The sequence below is a fragment of the Eretmochelys imbricata genome, chromosome 15 (assembly GCF_965152235.1).
Source record: "Eretmochelys imbricata isolate rEreImb1 chromosome 15, rEreImb1.hap1, whole genome shotgun sequence".
Classification (NCBI taxonomy): domain Eukaryota; kingdom Metazoa; phylum Chordata; order Testudines; family Cheloniidae; genus Eretmochelys; species Eretmochelys imbricata.
The window spans coordinates 32,467,605-32,487,287 of record NC_135586.1 but is presented as its reverse complement, the minus strand read 5'-3'; positions in this window follow the sequence as shown (position 1 = coordinate 32,487,287).

Below are 19,683 nucleotides of genomic sequence, written 5' to 3'. Positions count from 1 at the left end.
GCAAAATATCGTTTGTTTTAAGTTATGGGGAATGATAATTCATCTTTGTCAAAAAAGAATGAATAGGCCTTATTTATTAAATGCTCTTTGGGAGTTTTCCCCAGGGCATGTTCTCATAGGGTTAATATTTCTCCGTCACTGTAGTTCAGTTGTTAGCTCATCAGTGACAGGAGTTCAGATTCATTTTCATTTAATTAAGGTGAATTTCAGCAAATGTGTAATGATTCCAGGATTAATGTGGTATGGTGGGTGGAAAAGAAATAAAAATGAAAATTTCGTCGTCTGTTTCGTTTAGCGAACTCCTTCTAATGCTGCATTTAGAGATGGCCGTTCTAAGGCTAGTTAACCTTTCCAACCAGGAAATCAGTTTGAAGGCTTTCTGGCACAACACTACGGCTAAATGTTCATTAACTCCTTAATGAAGAGCTGTGTAATATGACCACAAATCTATCTGCTGTAGAGCAAGTCATGTTTGCTCTAATACTAAGAAGAAATAGAATTGGTAAATTTGATTTTTTTTTTAAAGCTGCAGTGTATCCTTTTCTTGAATTCTAGATTCACAGCTGTTCAGTGGATGGGGTATAAGAGCTTAATCCATTGTTATAGAATTGTTTCTCCTTTATTGCTTAAGGCTAATGGAGGAAATAGTCTAATTTTGTCTTAGAATTTTTCTATTAAAATTGTTGGTTTGAGTCCATCCATTCATAGATTTTGACTGATGAAACTGCAGGCTGTGAATTCCGGCAGTTATAACTTTATCACTATTCACTACTCAAGAATATTACAGCTTTAAAACAGCCTTAAGCAAAAGGATGTTATTTCTTTGTACTAAATTTGGTTCATGGATAAGAAAAAAAAATAACACTGGTAATCCGTACTGCATAGCAAACTCTTCTGAAAAATGTTATTGCACATGTAAAATATGAAAATTTGACTCTGCTGTGTGTTAGGCAATCCTGTAATCTTTTTTTTCTCTCTTGTTAAATTCATTTCTTAAATGCTTGGTTGGAAGACTGTGACAATAGCTCATGAAATTGAGTGTTATTTTTCTTTCTTTTTTTAAATATGTAAAGTGCAGTCTTCTGTATTCATGCATATTGTATATATCTGTATATGTTTTACTGAGCAACTAAATAACAATAAATATGATGTTAATGGTGGCTATTGTATATTTTATACCATGTTTTAAAATTATTTGAATAAAGTCTTTCCTGAGATTCTTGGGAATAGTGAAATGATGCAGTTCAGACATTGTGAGAGTGAAATCTTTGCCCTGTTGAAGTCATTTTGAAGTTTTGCCATTGACTTCATTGGAGCTAGGATTTCCCCCTGCCTGCCAGGTACCTCTTTGTTTTTTTAGGGTGAAACTTGCTCCAATGTGGAGGCAGGACTAGATGGTGCTGAGACCACGTGCTGCTCTCTGCACAGGGGTGAATTTCCTCCTTGGTGAGTCTTGCTACACTTGACAGAATGCACAGCAAGTTTCCTTTTGTTCACATACTAAAGTTCCCTTCTTTTATTCTTCAGCAAGATGTCAGTGCAAATAAATTCTTGTTACAGTTCCTTAGCCAAATCTTGTGCTTCTATTGCAATTCTAAGGATCTTTGATTCTTTTATATCTGACCTTTGTCATATTGGACATACAATTTAGCACAGGTTAGGGCTAAATTGGACGATTATATCTTAGGAAAGTGTTTTTAACCTTTATAATATCTTTCCTGATGTCTCAGGGAGTATTCTTTGGCTGGAGCACACTGACAAGCGTGGCATAGACTACTAAATCCATGGTAAAGGTGACTGGTACTGGAAAGAAATATACATTTTAGTAATATCGGGGTGATCAAGTCTTATCTTCCCTGTTTTCCAAGGGCTTCTTGGAGGGCCAGAGAACTGAAGTTCTCTGAGTCAGAGGAGCAGGTGTGTTGAATTTTTCACAAACTGAGCTTTTTCTCCCAAGTGTTTGTCAGGATTTTGAGTGAAATCGGTGGGAGCAAAAAGCAAGACAGACCAAAATTCTAAACATATGATCAAAATCTCTTCTCCTATCAGTTGTTCGGGTTTCAAACACTTTTATGCTACCATATTCCTATTAGTCTTCCAAAGAGTTCTCCAGCAAAAATGGAGAAGTGAATACCTGGTATTTTCTAATGTGGAAAATGAGAAAAAACCCAAGCAACCCCCATAAACATATATTTGGGTGAGGAACAACTTTTTACATCTTTATACTCCTAGCAAAGCAACACCAAAAAAATGTGCAACCAAATTGTTTTTCATTTGGGAGTTCCTTTTAAGAGTGACATTTGGATGATGCTGGAGACAACTCTGCAATTTTCTCCAATTAACAGCTTAAAAACTCAGAATTGCACTTTTTGGTGAGCAAGTCTTACAGGAGGAACCAGCTATTGTGAGCTACTATGCCTATGTCTTACCAGCATCTCTTTATGCTTCATTAGGTAACTAGTAACTCAGACATAATGCATCTGAGTATCAGTATAACTAAACTACCAACATAGTGTGTCCCACAGAAGGCCCTGTATATTTTTCAAGGCCCTCTGTTGTTTTCTTTAAACCAAAGTCCTGCTGAAAATGCAAGAGCCTCAGCTCAAGTAGAATAGAAAAATCAAAAATTGTTTTGAGACCCTCTTTAAGCCAGAGTAGTGAGACTGCTTTACTTCCTTTTGAAATCTTGATTGAGTCACTAAATGGGTAAAGAACAGTGGATCATATATACATGTAATTTACCTGAAAAGATATGTGATCATCTCTCACTGAATTGCTTAGATCCAGGGATCAACAGGGAGGGGAATATTTTAATCTTGATCTGTGAAGACCTCACTATCTTTACAATACTGCATTGTTTTAAACTGGTAATAATGCTTTAAATAGTTTGTAACTCTGATCTCTTAAAAAATCTTGTTAGCTTTTATTTTTTGAAACCCTGTTGAGGTGTGAATTTTAATGGTCTTCATGATTCTATGGACTCATACTTCTTGCCATGAAAAGTACTGTTGAGTACAAGACTGGAGGTCCAGGGAAAACATGCAAAATGGTGAGATGAAAAGCACACCTTTTACTTTCATGGTTTTATTAAGATTTTCGTTAATGTGGTTTTAATTTTCTGGCTCATCTGCAATCTTGAGAGAGAACTCTAGGCAAAGTTCCTGGATTTTCTGGAGTTCTTTCCTTAAAGATGAAATGAACATAGGATGAAATACATCATCTTCTACTACCTACATCTTCTCCACAGAACCAGATTTAAAAGGTGGATCTGCGGAGCTGCTCGTGCTCCTTTTTTCTCTGAAGTCCTTGCTCCATATAGTCGTAGGTTCTAAGACCATCTGGGCTCGTCTGGGTGTGGGGTTTAATCCGCAGATTTTCAAGTTAATCTGCTTTGAAAAAATTTGTGTACGCATGAGGCAGTTCCTTGTAGTTCTGACTCTGAGTATATTGTGAATTCTGGAATCCTTTTTCAAGGTGAGCTAACTTGGTTGTGAAATGAGTTAGTTTGGTCTATTGTTCGTGGGTATTCCATGCTGCTGCACACTGCGTTGGCAGTCATCCAACAGCTATCCCACGCTGCTTTGCGGGTGACTGTTACAGACCTGTCTGTTTATCTGGCTGACCTCCCCTGCTCTGGGGTCAAGTTGACTGGGTGGCCTCTCCCCATTTATAAGCTGGTGCATGCCCAGGTTTTTTTCAGTTGCCCCTAGGTTCCACTTTCTAGCAATACCTGCAATAATATTCCAGAGGCCCTACAACATGCCTTAAGCAGCCAGCTGATGCTTTGCTGGCACCCTGGATCTCTACCATCTGGGAAGAAGTCTCAGTGTAGGAAGCTCTTGAGATCAGTTAAAGGGCTTTTTGTGGATAGTGCTAGGCAGATGTCTGCCATGCTCACAATGCTGAACACTAAGGAGATCTCCTAGATCCGAGTGTTCAGATCTTCTGAACACCCCCTCCTGCCCAAGAGAGCTTGAAGAGCTTGCTTCTTGCTTTTACCACTCTCTCTAAGGAGGAGCAGCAAGAGTTTCCTCAGGATGAGCACCAAGAGACCAGTGAAGAGATCTCCCAGGAAAGCCAGGTTCTATTTGGGGACTTACGATCCTGATGCCAGTCAGGCAGAAGGCAAGTCTGATTCCCAGGCAGCAACCCAGACCAGGACTGAGGAGGCAGATCCTATAGCATGAACCTTGGCATGTTTTTATTTACTAGTTGAGTTTAACTTCTTATTGCACTGCACTGCTAGCTTCTCTTCTGGGTGCTGTATGGCCACAGGCAGTGCAATCGGATGTGAGTCAGAAGCATTTCCAAGTCGGAGGTCCCTGCCTCCATCCATCAGCCCATGCTATCTGTTTGCCGCTCTCCTCCCCTGGACATCTTTCCAAATTGCGGCTACTGCAGTTGGGCAAGTGGCCTCCATCTCACTCTAAAGCCCCCGGCCACTGGTTGTTTTCAAGCCCAAACCGCAAAAGTAGGTGGGCCATCCTTCTGGTTTCAAGCCGAACGGTTCGTTTTTTGTACGGTTTATCCCATCCGATACTGACAAAATGGGATGTGGTTTTGTCAGTACAATGCATGGAGGGCACCATTCTGCCAAGTGCTCTGCTCTGCCTGGACACTGTCACCTCAAGGCCAGGCTGGCGAGGGCAGGACCGCATGCTCTGCAGAACGGTGTCCTGCATGCAGCATGATCTCACATGCATGGGTCATGCCTGCAGGCAGTTGGGCCACACAGGCAGGGGCAGGAACAACCAAGGGGCTGTTGTCCTGTATTCTGGGGATGTCAGTGCCCACCCTACCCAGAAGGCACATGCCTGTATACCTATTTTCCTTTCCTCAACCCTCAGCTGTCCTTCCCAGTGAGCAGCCATCCCCCCAGTTTAGCCCACAACTCCCTTCAACTCTTGCAGCACTTCTGGGGAGACCATCTTGGGGGATGACTTCACAGCATATCTCGCTGGTCTGCCTTTTATCTTTTTGAGTAAGGTCATTCTTAGCCTCCTAGTCGCCTGCCTTACTGTAATGGCACCTAGAGCCAGGAGAGTCTAAAGGGGATGCAGAGAGGATTACGTCCAGCTCACCCCAGATTCACTCAGCTACCCCTCAGACACCGTATAGGCACCTCCAAGCAAACCTGCAATGCCAGACTAGGAACTTAATTCCCAACTGTTTCCCCCCCTCAGCCTCCAACACACAACAGCCGTGTCATCTGGCACGTACTACATGGTCAGAAATCCCAGCGCACACACCAGTGATCATCTCCAAGGTTCCCCCAAGACTGGGAAGTTTCTCAGGGAGGTAAAGCCAGAAATACTTGTTAAAAAATTGCTATGGAAGCCTCCCTGCAATATAAACAACAACCACTTGTCATTTTTCAAAATACCCCAGCAGTTATGGCGCTTGCACTGGTCAGGCCCTTAAGGAGATGGCCCTTCTCCACAGCCGAGCGTCTGGGACACCTGAAGGGGAGAAAATAGAAAACTGAGGATGAAATGTTCATAGCCATTGTTACAGAGTGCCAACTCCCCCACTCCTCCAAAAATAATACGGAGAGGTGCAGGGAGTATCAGGGGAAATCTGAGGAGGAGCTTTCTAGGGAGATTGTTGTGGGGGCTGAGGACAGCATGGCGGTTGCCAGGGACTCATTGTTGCCATGGTCAAAGACAATATGGGAAAAGACCGGGAGTTACGGAGACAACTCCCTGAGGCAATGTAAAGTCAAAATGCCCTGCTGCAGCGCAGTATTGCAAACCAGCACCCAGCCTTGTTCTGCAGCCTCTGGACAACTCAGGCTCCTGGGAACAACTCCTCTCCTTGCAGTACCCTTGCAGCGGTGCACTCGGAGACCACTCTCCCCTCCCAGACCCCAACTCAGGGAACTGCGAACAGTGAGAGCTGACACCCCAGCTCTTTGGAGCCAGCTACCGCCCTTGTAACTTTGAGCCTCGATGCTCCACACCAGTAGTCCCATGAACCAGAAGAGACTGAGCCAAGACATATTCTCACCTGGTTTTGTGCCATTTACGGCACTGTTGAACTTCGCTGTTTTGTTTCAAGGCTGGTTTAATTTGAGGCTCCATATAGTTTAATATATTGTGTCATAATTCAAAGCCATTTCTTCATTTTTGTTTCAGTTGAAGGTCCATTTCTGGTTGTTACATAATAGTGTTTAATAAAAACCTTTTAAAATCTCATTCTTAAGGAGTCAACAGTTCATTTTACGCAGAAATAATTGTTTGTGCTAATTCATGAGATTTTACAAACACAGGTAGGCAAAGACTTGTTGCAATAGGGGTGGCCATAACATTACACTTTCGCCACCAAGAATGTCTGAACTACACAAAAATCTTGCAACCCCCAGGTTAACAACTGGATGGACAGCTGCACAGTTTCAGGCCTGAGACTCGAAATAAGAGCAATAGGCACCCTGGACAATATAGCCTGACTCTTTGCATTTTGGGTTGATTGCCTTGCTGCCCGCTCAAACTGCTGAGCAAGTCTCCGCACTACATCCTCCCACCCCTCACTAAGACTTTCTCCCTTAGTCTCACAAATGTCGTGCAAAATACAACATGCTGCTATAATCTGCGATTTTTTCCCCCCCTATTACTTCCAAGCTAGCCTATAAACAGCACCTTGTCCCTTTTCAAATGGGCAAATGCACTCTGCTGTCACTGCACAGCTACTGAGGTGGTGGTTCCTTTCTTCTATCCAAACAGCCTGTGAATGGCTTCATTAGCCAGGGAAGCAGAGGATCAGCCAGGTCTCCCAGGAGAACTGGACTGATGTCCATGCCATTAATGGCCATAGTATTCCTGGGGGAAGACAGCCCTTTCTTCATTAATTTGGATACAGTTGAGTGTCCAAAGATCCTAGCATCAGCTATTGTTCCAGACCACCCAAAATGCGGGTCTGTAATCCTGCCACAGTGGTCAACCAGTCCTTGGAGCACCATGGAGAAATACCTCATTCTGAGCCCTGATTGGAGGAGGGAGGCAAATAATAGGCCCATCGGTCCCATCAATTGCCCCAGCACTGTTTGTGAATCCTGTGGGTGCAGTGTCACCAATAACCTGGACATTACCAAGCTTTATAATGCAGTGCATCAGTAGCTTTCCTGTGGCATCCCACCTCTGCTTGCCAGTGGCCCTAGTGGTCAATCTCCCCACACTTATTTGATTTGCTATGGACCTGTAGCGTTTGCGGGTGGCAATTGCAACCTGTTTGTCCACGGGTTTAGGGCACCACATGCTGGTATGCAGCACCTCATGGGGATAGGGCACTGCATGCCTCTGTAGTTCTGGGGTTCAGCACATATTTCTGAAAAGGTTGCTTCCTGCATGCTGAAATGGTTTTGCCACTGCCGGTCATCCCAGTGTGCAGAACAATCCATTCCCATGTATCTGTGCTGGTTTCGGGGGCCCGGAAACAAGTCCCTCTGCTTGCTCTGACGCTTTAACTTGCTCAGGGTCTTCTGCTTCTTCCATCTCCTGGTGCTGCTGCTGCTGAAGACCCTGCTGCTGCTGGAGCCACATCATCTGCGTAGTGGGGCAGCAGGTGAAGCCCCAAGCTGAATTCCTCCACCTCGGAGTGCTGAGATACAGGCCGAGCAGCTGCCCTGCCTGTGAGGCTGCCGGCATAGCAGCACGGAGTCCAGGCTGGCTGACAGCGGCTAGAAAATGGTGCTGGCTTGCCCAGAAAGGAAGCATGAGGTGGAGATAGATGACTTGTGGGATTTTGAGCGAGCTTTGCTTCATCTTCTGCAAAGCACGGGAAGAAAAATCCCAGCAGCAAAGCCAGGGAGCACGGGGTGTCCTCAGAGAACGCCATGCCTTCAGTTTGCAGCAAGCTGCTGCTGTGGGCGCCCCATGGTACCCGTGGGCAGAGGGTGTTACCTGATGCACAGCGAAAAGCTGCAGATTAACCCCCTCCCGCTGTGTAGACCAGCCCCAAGGGTTTTCTACTGCTGCCCATCACCACAGTATCTGGGCGCCTGCCATGTAAAATCAGCAGGAATAGCCAAGACCCTCGTGGGGTTTGGGGAGCGTGGCCCCTCTGTCTTCGACGGGGCAGATCAGATCTGTTAGAGTGGCAGCATTTCTGCATCTCTCTGAGAGACCCTAGTTTTTCAACTGCATCTAAAAATCCATAACTTCAAGCGATGGTCACTGATTTCTTCAAGGTCCCTGAGCTAGTGCTTTTAAAGCTATTTGCTCGAGTTCTGCATGGAGGGAGAGACGACCCAGTTAACACCAGCCTAGGTCACTCCCTGTGTGTTTCACTCAGGTCAGCTGAGGAAAAGCAGAGTCTCATTAAAATCAGAGGCTGTAGCTTAAATGTAGTTTCCCTGAGTGAGTACGTTACAGCAGAATTCTAGCCCATGGCGCTCTCCAGAACAATCCAAGATGGATCCCCCATAGCAGAGCTCTGTAAGCATTAATACATCCTTTTTTAGTCACTGGATTAGGGTTGCATACATTTGTGGGCTGTTTAATGTGGGCTGATTTAACTGGTCTCTGTGTAATAGTTTCATTTTTTATTGGTACCTATATTGGAATCAGACTGTTTCTCTTGTCGCTATTTCCTAGGTTGCTACAGCTGTTTGTGCCTGGTGGCTGGCTGTGATTCTGTGGCAAGGGCCTACTGAAAATAAACCGTTTGTTTTGTAGCTGGAAGATTCCAGCTTTCCTCATTTCATATCGGTAGCTTCGAGCTCCTTTCCAGTCCTCTGTTTCTGGGAAAGATGTCTGCATGATGGCACCTTATTGCCACCTGGCTCGTTCCTACTTTGCCAGTCCTATGGCTCTTTGAGAGAGAGTGGTTTGGTTTTTAACATTGGCTACCTTAGTCTGCACCCTACCATCTCTGTCTTTGGGATTCGCAATGGCTTTCATCCAAAAAGGGGCGTCTCTTGATTTTTACTGGGTCTCTTTACTACTTTTATTACTGGGGGCCTGGAGCTCATATGAAGAAAGTTGACGTCTTTACAGCTCCATCTAGTACTGTCTCTGTATGGCCCTCGGTGAGTTTGTCTGGCTAGGCAATGAATACAAAGAGGACTTTGCCAAGAGGCGTGATTCTGGGTGCCATTGGCTCCATCGCAGCCTTTTTCATTTATTTTTTTCCTCTTTTTTTGGTAAATGCTCTTTATTAGCTTTGTTTCATGGTAAGTAATCCAGATTCATGTAACTCCTCTAGCAGGCCCATGCAATGGCTGCTGCATGACAGTTAGAATTGCTTGTATGCAAAAAGAAAAGGAGTACTTGTGGCACCTTAGAGACTAACCAATTTATTTGAGCATAAGCTTTCGTGAGCTACAGCTCACTTCATCGGATGCATTCAGTGGAAAATACAGTGTGGAGATTATATACATAGAGAACATAAAACAATGGGTGTTACCATACACACTGTAACCAGAGCGATCACTTAAGGTGAGCTATTACCGGCGGGGGGGCGGGGGGGACCTTTTGTAGTGATAATCAAGATGGGCCATTTCCAGCAGTTGACAAGAATGTCTGAGGAACAGTGGGGGGGGGGGAGTGGGGAGAATAAACATGGGGAAATAGTTTTACTTTGTGTAATGACCCATCCACTCCCAGTCTCTATTCAAGCCTAAGTTAATTGTATCCAGTTTGCAAATTAATTCCAATTCAGCAGTCTCTCGTTGGAGTCTGTTTTTGAAGTTTTTTTGTTGAAGAATTGCCACTTTTAGGTCTGTAATCGAGTGACCAGAGAGACTGAAGTGTTCTCCAACTGGTTTTTGAATGTTATAATTCTTGACGTCTGATGTGTGTCCATTTATTCTTTTACGTAGAGACTGTCCAGTTTGACCAGTGTACACGGCAGAGGGGCATTGCTGGCACATGATGGCATATATCACATTGGTAGATGTGTATGTGAATGAGCCTCTGATAGTGTGGCTGATGTGATTAGTCCCTATGATGGTGTTCCCTGAATAGATATGTGGTTACAGTGTGTATGGTAACACCCAATGTTTCATGTTCTCTGTGTATATAACTCTCCCCACTGTATTTTCCACTGAATGCATCCGATGAAGTGAGCTGTAGCTCACGAAAGCTAATGCTCGAATAAATTTGTTAGTCTCTAAGGTGCCACAAGTACTCCTTTTCTTTTTGCAAATACAGACTAACACGGCTGCTACTCTGAAACTTGTATCCAAAGGTTTCTCTTTATTGGTACCAACTATGAACTCTCAACAGCTGCTCCTCTGGCTTTAGTTGTTAATGGTGATCATCTCCTTCCTGTTTCTGGTCTGAGAAGCTGGGAGTTGCTTTTCTTCCTGTGGCAAAGTTAACAGTTGAAAATAAGCTGACGGGATCTCTGTGATTGGCTAGGCTTTATGGTGGATTTACAGGCAGCTTTTGATAGATTCAAGATTTCTGCAGTCATTGCTGTGCTTAGCTAGCTCCCTGGACATTTGGAGTCCATGGGTACTAGTTTCCCGTTTGTACTGGAATTTAACGAAGAAATCGTATCCCTATTTCGGAAAAACCCATAGTTGGTTCTAGAGCTTTTGTCAGTCTGACCTCCTGCTTATTGCTCCCACTGTTTTAGATTCTGTGCTGAGGTTTGAAAGCTGGCTGTAGACTCGCCTGTTTTCCCAAGCCATTTAATGGATGTAATTCTTGTAATTATGTCCTTTTTGAATTGTTTTCTTCACAACGCTTTGGAATGCTTGTCACAAGGGCCTCTCTAAACATGTGTTGTACACACAAAACTCAGAGATCCATCCATATCCCAGTTGGGTCCACTGCAGAGCATCTGCGGGGCCCGCAGCAGTCACCTGATGATACACTAATAGCCTGTAAAACTTGTAGCTCTGTGTGTGCGTGTGTGTGCGGACACACACTCAACATGCGTGCTTCTTAGAGGAGGCTATTGTGAATGTGGCAAACTTTTAGTATTGTTCATGTTATTTTGGGGTAGTAGGCGTTTAGGTCTGATCTCTTAGGGGACCCTCATGTCTGAGAGTCTTTGGCCTTTGAAACATGCACATCTTACCCAGCACAGCAGAAGGAAAACAGATGATCCTAATACTGAATTTATTACCCCAGCATGTATGACTTCTCAAAAGGTCTTTTCAGACCATTGTGTTTCCAGGCTCCTCTGTGTGGTGGCGGATATTTGAGAATAGCGCCGACTCTGTGTTAGCATGGATGCAGCTTAGGACACAAATGTCACTAGCAAACTAAGGAAAATAAACGCAGCAATGGACATGTGAGTCAAAGGCTTCCTTTTGGCAGCAGAACTTGTAAACTTGTGAAGATGGAATCATGGTTATAATCTGTTGTTTTAATAAAAAATAATCAGGTGTTTCAGATTCTTCAGGTGGGTGCCTTGGAAGCAGTCAGCTCCCTGCTGGGAGAACTTGGTTCATGCTCTCCAACAATCATTGCTTTATGGCTAATGCACATTGCGTATATTTTTTTAATGAAATATGTGAGAACTATTTGTGCAGACATTATGATGTGTCTGCCTGGGCCTCCAGGTGCAGGGCAGCTCTCAGGTGGCTGATCTATCTATTCTGCACCTTTTTTGTGTTGACGAGATGGTGCCAGAGTTAACTAATTATGTTGTAGAAATTAGAGATGGAAAAGACCTAAAGCAAATCATTTAGTTCATCCCCTGGTGACTAGTGCACAAGTCTTTCCTTTAGTCTAGTTCTCCATCACTCCATCCGGCATAGTTAAAACTGATCTGAGCAAATAGGATCCCGCACCCTCCCTGGAGGTTCTGTCACAAAAGTACAGTTGGGCCATTTTTAAATGCACAGAATGTGAGCAGGTTTTATATTCTCATCAGCTTTCCTGGGGCACCCTGTGTAGATTATCCTCTTGTGTTAGGCAGCATTTTTCCTAACTGTTATTGTGACATACGTATTTCAGACAGCGTTAGTTTGTCTATCTGAGGGGGTCTTGTTCAGTAACTCTAAGGGACACCTCCATTTCCTGAGGGCAGGAAAAAAATTTAATGGGGGGAAAATATCCCCTGACCCTAGCCTTGCCTTGGGAGCCAGTGTGTTTTAATGAACTGAAGGTAGGATTGGGAGCCAGGACTTCTTATTATAAATCCTCCTTTGACACTTACTTGCTACATGGCCTGTAGCCAGTCATTTAACCTGTGTGTGTCTTAGAGTGTGCAACTTAAAAATGGGATAGCAGGGATGTTGTGAAACTTAGTTAATGTTTGCAAAGCACTTTCTACATGGCAAATATTGTTATTAACCCTAGACAAAGATTCTATTTAAACATGATGTAAAGTTTACAAACAATAAAAAAAAAAAAAACCTGCATTTTTTTTTTCTGAGCAGGGGTAGAATCAGTTCTGAAGTGTAGCTCTGCTGACAGAGGGACCCATCTTCTGCTGAAAAGTCCTTGGAGATTTTTCATACGTTGGAGCTAGCTGGCAGGGAGGTGGGAATTTCTCTCAATTTCCTTTTATCCCCTGTAAAATGCCCCCCCCCATACACTCCCCTTTTCTCAGTATAAAGCTGGAATTCTTCCAGACCCTGCACTGGGTTTGCAAGAAAACTTTACTGTGTAAATTTGCTCTTTGTGTACGGAGTCCTTTGTTTAAACAGCATTGTGAGTTTGCTGGGGAGGGATGGAAAGAGGGGGAGCTGGCAGGGAAGAATTTGAAAAGCCCTGACCCCTGATGAATAAAATCCAGCACATTAACACATTCTTCAATCAATTCATGATTGCAGATAAGGTGGGAGTCCTCAGGGTTGGGCTTTTCATTAACCCCCTGCTGGCTAACCCAAACACATTGCAGTGTTTTGTTAGTTCACTAGGACAAGCACAGCCCTTTTGTGGCTGAGGGTTGAGTGTGCATGGAGAGATCTCATATAGGGAGCCAGGTTAAAAAATGGGACACTCTATTTCAGAACAAACTCCTTTTGGTTAGTTTGATGAGATTACAAAAGGGAAAAGGCTTTAACAAGGGGCTTATTGAAGCTAAGTAACTGTTTCTGAATACAGTAAGAGCCAGGGCGGAAAACATATGACTGTCAAGTAAATAGAAGTCTGTGAAGTATGGCTAAAGCACCAAGACTGGACATATTCAGATTGGTTACGGTGCAGATCACTGGGAAGGTTTCTGGTGATACAGCTTGGAGCTTCTGCTGATAACTCGAGGATGGCATTAGGAGAGGAGCCCAGATGTGTGATCCTTTGTTCCAAAGATGGGTTACATTATTTTGTAATAAGAAAAGAGGACTTGTGGCACCTTAGAGACTAACCAATTTGTTCTCCTTTTCTTTTTGCGGATAGAGACCAACACGGCTGCTACTCTGAAACCCATTGTTTTGTAACGTAACCTTTGTCCCAAGTAGGAGGCACCAGGATTCTAGTGTGTGTGAGAAATACATCTGAGGAAGAGGTGAAAATATTTACACTTAAACTGAATATAATTGAATGTACAAAGTGCATCGCGTCACTTGGTGATGAGACGTCCTTGTGCGGGTCTGAACTCCTGCTATTTCTTCTTGTGGCTAGCGGCCGTTTCATTTCCCCCCTTCTCAGAAGAAAGGCTGTGTTGTAGATGAAAGCTCTCCTGCAGCACATGGCGTCGCCCTCCCGTTTGGGCGTTCTCGCTGGGCTCGGTGCTCTAGACCCCTGGAGATTGCAAACTGCTCTGAATGCCCCCTTCTCCTAGGCGCTGTGGAACACAAATAGTAATCATCACGGCTAGTAATCAAATAGCATCTAAATACCCTTTGGCCCAAGTGGATGTGTGGTGGGTTGGGAACCATGAGTTCAAGTCTCACTTTTTCTACTGCCTGCTGTTAATAATTCCGTCCCCTTCATGTCCCTTATTGGTGTCCAAGATCTCTTACATCACTGAGCATTTACATAAATGGGAATAGACTCCAGATCTCTAGTAGGGAAGAGCCTATCCTTTGCCACACTATTCCCCAGAATGAAACTGCCAAATCCTAGTATTTGCCCATACTACATGTAAACAGGGGCAACTCATGCAAATACCCACTGTTTCAGTGTACCATGAGTCCTTCCCTAGTGGCAATGCACTGAGGATAACAGCCTTCTCTTGCTGCCAGCTGTTGTAATTAATTCTTTAGCTCACATGGTAGAGGTCTGTGCTGCAGTGTTGAAGGTCTAAGGTTGCCTGGGCAATCTTAATTATGGTATTTCCTAACTTTACAGAGCTTGACTTTCCAACCTTAACATTCGTTAACATAATCTTTTGGTATGTAATTTAATTTACATATAATATATATAATTCTTAATTGTCCCTCGAATTTCCATTATTAACTATTTGATGGGTGGCAGAAAACCAACTCTCACTCAAAAGAGGATACATGAATGCTCAAGGTAGAATCATAGGTCTCTTCCAACCCTTATCTTTTATGATTCTCAGGAGGTCATCTAGTCCAACCCCCTGGTCAAGGCAGTACCAACCCCAACTAAATCATCCCAGCCAGGGCTTTGTCAAGCCGGGCCTTAAAAACCTCTAAGGAAGGAGATTCCACCACCTCCCTAGGTAACGCATTCCAGTGCTTCACCACCCTCCTAGTGAAATAGTTTTTCTTAATATCCAACCTAGACCTCCCGCACTGCAACTTGAGACCATTGCTCCTCTTTCTGTCATCTGCCACCACTGAGAAAAGCCGAGCTCCATCCTCTTTGGAACCCCCCCTTCGGGTAGTTGAAGGCTGCTATCAAATCCCCCCCCCCCCCACTCTTCTCTGCTGCAGACTAACCAAGCCCAGTTCCCTCAGCCTCTCCTCGTAAGTCATATGCCCCCGTCCCCTGATCATTTCTGTTGCCCTCCACTGGACTCTCTCCAATTTGTCCACATCCTTTCTGTAGTGGAGGGCCCAAAACTGGACGCAATACTCCAGATGTGGCCTCACCAGTGCCGAATAGAGGGGAATAATCACTTCTCTCGATCGGCTGGCAATACTCCTACTAATGGTACGAAGACCCTGTCAGGCCATACAGCCTACATGTGTTTGATCAGCCAACTCTGGCAGTAAGAAAATACTGCACGTTTTGTTGAGCCTTCTGAGGGGAGGGGCTGTAAAGGAGGCTCTGCTCTCCCCAAACCCTCCCTCCCTCCCTCCCCAACCATCCATGGCTGCACAGCCCTGTGAGAACCAATGTTATTTCTTTCACAGGCGCTAACCCAGTCCCACAGGCGCCAACTTCTTCTGGCGCCGGTGGGTGCTCGACCCCCCCCCGCGCGCTACCCCAACTCCACCCCTGCCATGCCCCTCCTGCCCCCATTCATAGAATCATAGAATCATAGAATATCAGGGTTGGAAGGGACCCCAGAAGGTCATCTAGTCCAACCCCCTGCTCGAAGCAGGACCAATTCCCAGTTAAATCATCCCAGCCAGGGCTTTGTCAAGCCTGACCTTAAAAACCTCTAAGGAAGGAGATTCTACCACCTCCCTAGGTAACGCATTCCAGTGTTTCACCACCCTCCTAGTGAAAAAGTTTTTCCTAATATCCAATCTAAACCTCCCCCCCTGCAACTTGAGACCATTACTCCTCGTTCTGTCATTTGCTACCATTGAGAACAGTCTAGAGCCATCCTCTTTGGAACCCCCTTTCAGGTAGTTGAAAGCAGCTATCAAATCCCCCCTCATTCTTCTCTTCTGCAGACTAAACAATCCCAGCTCCCTCAGCCTCTCCTCGTAAGTCATGTGTTCTAGACCCCTAATCATTTTTGTTGCCCTTCGCTGGACTCTCTCCAATTTATCCTTCTTGTAGTGTGGGGCCCAAAACTGGACACAGTACTCCAGATGAGGCCTCACCAATGTCGAATAGAGGGGAACGATCACGTCCCTCGATCTGCTCGCTATGCCCCTACTTATACATCCCAAAATGCCATTGGCCTTCTTGGCAACAAGGGCACACTGCTGACTCATATCCAGCTTCTCGTCCACTGTCACCCCTAGGTCCTTTTCCGCAGAACTTTTCCAACCCCTTCCCCAAAGTCCCTGACCCTATATGACTCCTTCCCCAAATCCCTGCCGCAGTCCCGCCTCCTCCCCTGAGCGCGCCACACTCCCACTCCTCCCACCCTCTCTCCCAGCGCTTGCTACAGCTGTTTGGTGACGGCAAGCGCTGGGAGGAAGGGATGAGCGGAGACGCGGCGCGCTCGGGGGAGGAGCCGGAGGCCGAGGAGCAGGTGAGGTGAGGTGGGGCAGGGAGCTTGGCTTCCGGTGGCTGCAGAGCACCCACTAATTTTTCCCCGTGGGTGCTCCAGGCCTCTAGCACCCACAGAGTCGGTGCCTATGCCCAGTTCTAGACAGGAGTGACATGGGATTGTGGTGCTGATGGGATAGGATTGCTTGGGGGACATCCTCTGGTTGGGGTTGTGAGTATCAAGGGTCTGGATCACAGCAGGGCTCCAGGAGGGGTTTCTCTACAATCATCCTTTTGGCAGGGTGGAGGGGGGGTTGCTTTGGGCTTTGCATCATTTCTTATTTGCTCTGCTATTTTGGCTGGCCTGCTCTACTCTCTGGAGAGGGCACACTGGAAGACTTCAGCCACTGACACTTCCGAGGTTTTTCCCAACTGATGATGTCCTCTGTGGGCTTCCCTCGCAGAGCTGCCTTTGGGCGATAGCTGCAGAGGTTGTCCTTCCCAGTCTATTTAAAACAATTTAAATTTCCAGGGTTAATAAAGATGCAAAGGGACCATGTGTTGTATTTATAATTAAACCAAATAGTTTTAATTGATGAACCCACAAGGTTTCTGTTCTGGATGCACTGAGATTAGGAATTAAAATGCCAGGCTCCCTAATTAACTACCACCATACTCAGTGTTCGGTTCTTTCCATGCGTAGTGCATTTCAGCCCTAAATAACCCCAGAGGCTTGCACTGCTTTGTGTGAATAACCTCCTAGATATATTTGCCCTGTAAACTTGATACACTCTTATCAACTTTCTTTCTTACAATCACCGGTAAAGGCAATGCATTGTGGTGAGAGATTGCTGCTGTCTTAGTGCAATTTAATATTTTACCATAGCTGCATCTTGCAGACATGGAGCCACCTGAAGGGAGCAAACGCGATGTTTCCTTTGGATAAATAAGAAACAATAAAGACGCATTCTGCCTGTAAATTGTTGCATGTTTATATTGTCCTGTTGGACTGGGTATTTTTCTCTCCAAAATATGCAAAATCACTTCCCCACTGACGCGTTGCTGTCCTAGCAAATGCAGTGGATTTAATATTTTACAAGCATGGCTCTGAGGAGCTGACACATTTGACTGAAAGGAACAGTCACAGCTCTTGCCCATGGAAAATCCATCTGTTCCCCTTGTATTCAGTGGCACTTTGTTCCCCGGGGGGAGGGGAGGAGTCACTGTAGCTCAGTTATTACGAGCCACGCACTCTCTGCTGATGGGTCATTCTGTGACGCTCGGGACTTGGTTAAGGAGGGTCAGTCAGGCATAGGCTGCTCCCTCTTTATTCGACTTTTTGCTGTGCAGGAAAGCGGTTTTTTACATGTTGAGGCTGCTGTTATTTATTCCCCTTGGCTGTGTGCATGCCTGACAGAGAGCTGCTGAGCCCCGTGCAGGGGCCCTGAAGCCCAGCCTTGTGCTGGAGGCATGGGGCCCAGGTGCGGAGACCAGTCACGGTGGGGGGTGGGGGGCTGGAGAAAGGCCCTTTCAGCGGAGGTTCTTGGATTAAGTTGAAGGGGGGAAGGGTTTTTTTGTTTTTTTTTGTTTTTTAAACTCGCTCTCTGGCAGGATTGTAAAATGCCTGGTCAGATGGGGGGGAAATGCAGCCGTGCTCCCAGCAGCCCAGCCCGCGGGGAGGGGAAATTTAAAGGTGAGAAGAGCAGCCTGGAGGGCTGGCTGTGGCAGCAACTGCCTGAGCCATCCTGCACTTTGTCAGTACTTGGCTAATGTTTGCTTGTTTAGGCCAAGATTTCAATTTCAGATTGGCCTCCTGAATGAAAACGGACCAAATACAGCTGGCAGCTGTGCGGCATGGCCAAGGTTTGTTTTGTTCTCTTTCTTGAATGGGCTGGTATTGAAAAGTCATTAACTAATGATAATTGGCCTAGTCTCTGGCTCTGAAGCAGTGGGCCAGGACACTGGGGCAGGAAATCACTCCAGTCTGGTGACCTTACCAGGCCAGCAGTTAACATTTACTGTTCAACCCCAGCCAGACTGACAGGCCCATGTGAAAGTCACCTTCCTCCCTGTTCAGGGCTTAGAAAGAGTAGCTTGTCTCTGCCACACTGTCACAGAGCAACAGAGCATGGAAGGCTGAGGCCTGATCCCTTTAGAAATAATATACGGCCTGGGGACAGCACAGGTAGCTGTTGGCCTGATAATTAAGGCATTTTATCTTAATTTGAGCTGTTAAGAAGTATCCCTTTTTCTGTGATTTATGGCCTCAAAATCTGGCCAAGAGACTTATCCAGGGTCTAATACAGCTTACATGGAATGTTCCCAGTTAGACCCCAGTGGGCCTATTACACAGTATATAACAGGGGCTGGCTCAGTCTTTCAGCACTTTAAAGGCTGTTTGTCTTTGATTGGCTGATGCGTATCAAATGCAATCCAGCTTCCCACTGTCTGCTCTGTCGGCCCCCTGGTGCTGCCCTTTGACAGAGAAAGCACCCCCTTCCCGAATTTCTGATTTCACACTGATGCACAAACATTCTTTGGCAATTTGAGCCTATTGTATTAAAGCTCGTTAAATTCCTTATGCATGTGCCTCTCCCAGAATGCAGAGGCAATAATTATTACAGAAATATCAGTGTCACAACAATGCCAGATAGACCATCTCCGGAGCCTCCATAACCCTAATGGTTCCCCTGGACTTAGAGATAGCCGATACATCCCTTTAATCTGCAAATACATCAAGGTCACTGATACTGTAATACACTAGATCAAAGGCAATCACTGTAACTTTAGAAATAGTCCAGTGTGCACTATAGAGCGACAGTGTGAGTGTGTGGTCTAGCTAGGTATTGTGCTCATCATCTGTGTATTTGAGCACCTCAGCACAAATATTAGGATCATACGTTCGATATTTATTTTTGGGCTACCACTTTTTTTTTTTTTTTTTAAGGTTAAGAGGAAATTTCTGCTCTCTCTTTGGCACAGTAGAGATTTCTTGTTGCACTGTTTTGCTGTCCCTGGGAGTTCTGTACACAGGGTGAGATCAGAACTTCAGAATCCAGATCTGCTGTGTGGACCTGGGCATAGGGCATTGACCTACCAGTGGAGGTGCTGTCTCTGTCTCCTGTGGCACAGCCCAGATCAGAGCAGGACTTCTAGGGAAATCCCTTGAGTTGAGGAACCCTCCAGGAGAAAGTGTGCCACAAGCATCCAATTAAAACTTATAACCCAAGGAGTTTGGGGTATAGACTAGAGCATATTCCAAACTGATGGACAGGTGGTACAGAGATCTGTGGATGGGAGGGATTAAAAGGCAGGGTTTTCTTGCAAAAATGTCTCTATCCACTTTGAACCTGGGCTACAGAGGGCTTTGGCTGGGCTACCACCAGACAGTGGATAAGACCTAGCTATCAGTCTTGCTCTTGGTGTTTCTCTCTGAGCCAGATCAACTGGGAGGAAGAATTTAATCAGAAAAATGTGAGTAAGTGTGAATTAGTTAAGAACAGCTTACTAGATGCCCAAAAAACCCACAGTCCCAGAAATGAGAAAA